General features: G+C 43.2%; 1 pseudogene; it reads left to right on the plus strand.

Annotated features, from left to right (window-relative positions):
- The first annotated feature begins 2444 nt into the window (after positions 1-2444).
- Positions 2445-2785, plus strand: part of LOC102483005 (eukaryotic translation initiation factor 1 pseudogene) — a 2656-nt pseudogene continuing 2315 nt past the window's right edge.

Raw genomic sequence — 2785 nt, forward strand, 5'->3', positions numbered from 1 at the left:
ACAATTCTCAGATAAGCATTCTGTATGAATCAAAAAATGAACAACACGAGGGGTGCTATACTCAAGCTTCTTTCCAGGGATTATACCAGGAACCCTTTTATGTAAAAAAAAAAAAAAAAAAAAAAAGATGGAAGTATGAGGTTAACATTTATTCAGCTGAGTGGCAAAGAGGGCTTTTCGTGTTCCCTGACTCTCTGGGAATTCAGGAAACAATTGAGTTATTGGTGGTTTAAAATGTCAGAGAGCAGTAATCACAATGTGCTTCCCACTCTCAATTACTTCAAGCATTGTCTGATTTTTGAGGCTATTCTTGAGAACTAAAATGTTTTTCAAGTACATATTGTGTGGTTTCCACGTGCTCAGTATGACTAATGCATTAGTCACAGGCTACAATAGGAGAGACTCAAGAAAAGACAGTCTTTTATGTACTTCTCTCTCTTTTTTTTCAGTTTACGTACTTATTCCTTCAGAGTCAGGCACCCCCAGCTAGGTCTCTACCTCCAATCTCAGAGATCCTGGACCACAGGCACACAAATGTACACCCAGCACTTTCAAGAAGGTCCCAGAATGTGAACCTAGGACCTTTCCCATGTGAGTCAAGTTGCATTATCACTTGGCCGTAAAAACAGACAGTCTTGATCTCTGAAATTACCTGTTCAGTAACTCTTACTTCCTCCACTCCAACCAGTTATTCTCTGCCTCCATCCCAGACTGGTTATAGTCCAGGCAGGACATGATTGCTGAGTAGGGATTGGCTGCTTCTTGAAGGCTTTAGTTCAGCAAAAATCTTTGTCCTCCTTACACAGACAGTCCTCCTGGATTTCTCATCTATTTTTCCATAACCCCTTATCTGTTGGTAGATAAATATGTAAGCCCATCTGTTGGAGAACCGAGAAAGGGTAGGGCTGGCTGGTGGCATAGTGATTAAGGTGGCTATCCCACATGGCCTACCTTGTGGTTTGAGACCCAGACCCAGTGACTTAAAAACCAGACATGCCAGGAGTATGTGTGTGTATGACAAAATCCCAAGAAGACAGTAGAGGAGAAGGGATTCCAGGCACCCCCAAGGGGTGCTTTCTCATATTTTCTCTCTTTTTCTCTCATATTGTCTCTCTCCAGGGAGTGCATGTGCCCATGACAGATACAAAGAGAGAAAGAGAGAGAGAACTGAGAAAGGGAGAGGCAAGAGGAAAAATTAGATGTAGTTGATACAACTTGAACAAAGATAATTTGGGCTGTGCTTTGTATTATATAGAAAAGCACAAACCAACCCACGTATCCGACAATTGGGAACTAGCTTAGCAAATTTTAGTAGCTGAAGAAAGTAAAATATGATATTATGTGACCAATGATAATGCAAGGACTGTGTGGACACTGGCTATGTGTGAATTATGCTGCTATCATGTTGTTTATGTAAACTATTATCAACGGATAAACAGTGCAGACTCAATTATTGTCCCGGCCCGTGGGACAGTAGAACAGGTTCCTTGGGGGAGGGAGTGAGAGATGGGACAAACACACGCACATACACTACGAGGTGCTGGTCAAGTCGTCTTCTTCTGTCCACTTCCGTTTATTCAGGAAAAATGGCGAGTTATATACAGCTGGTGGGAACCAATTGGTTGCCTGAAATGCAAATGAGATAGAACAGCATGAACCAATCATTGAATGTGGGTGGATCTCTCCTGTTGCCTAGAAACCCAACCACTTCCGGGGAGAACGATTGGTCACATGATTTCTGAGAAATGATTTGCTCAGTGAGGAAGTGAAGCCTAATGGTTTCCAAGATGGTGGATAGCTCAAGATGGCTCCCGTATGCAGTGCTCGCCACAAATTATACACAAAAGTTACAACCATGTCAAAAGCATACAGACAGAGCTAAGAACTGAACGGGAATACAGAATCTTCTAATTTCTTAGTAAATTCATGGTGACTGTGTCTTTGTTGTTGTTGTTGCTTCCATGAGTCTTATGTGTTTTCTTTTTTTCCAAATAAAGAGGGTACAGCTTCATTTAAAATAGTGGACTGAAAAATATGTTGAGTGGAGTCTGAACAGGAGATTAAACCGCTTGATAGTTCCTGCGAGGAATGTTGGCGATAAAGAATTTAACAGGGGATTGCAGTAAGGAGAGATTGGCTGGTGAGAGGCAAAGAGATGGACCAGCTCATGGAGCACTGGTAATGCCCTACTCAAGAGAAGAAGGACCTTCACATGGTGACTGGTTCAAACCCTGAGCCCGGTCAGGCAGGAAGCACCCAGGCACACACACAAGTGCCCAAGAGCCAACAAAATGGAGGACTCGGCCCCAGTCACTGAGCCTCCATCGAAAACTCAGCAGCCTCCCCCCTCAAGCCTCCTCGCTTCCCGATGCTCCCCACTGCCTGGCTTCTTCCACCGCTTCCTTCTGCAGGCCGTTTCCACTGAGGAAAAGGAATCACATCATATGTCCATTATCCAGAACCTCTACTCTTTCCACCCCTTTGTTGATGCAAGTTAAGGGTAATGACCTGTTTCCTGCTGGCACTGAAGATTATATCCATATAAGAATTCAACAGAGAAGGAGAGGCAAGGCCTTCAGAAGAAGATTCCTCATGGCCCCTGCGAACTAGTTATTTCAGGGTACAAGAGAAATTAAGATTTTCTGATGATAATTCAGCCACCAGCAAACAAGCTAGCATGATTAAACTTCAAGAATTAGAAAGAAATACACCATCCATCAGATGACAAGAAATCACTGCAGGACCGCAAGAAATATGGGAAAGCAAGAAAATACCTCTCCTCCAA

Source organism: Tupaia chinensis, unplaced genomic scaffold, assembly GCF_000334495.1.
Source record: "Tupaia chinensis unplaced genomic scaffold, TupChi_1.0 Scaffold000527_1, whole genome shotgun sequence".
Classification (NCBI taxonomy): Eukaryota; Metazoa; Chordata; class Mammalia; order Scandentia; family Tupaiidae; genus Tupaia; species Tupaia belangeri.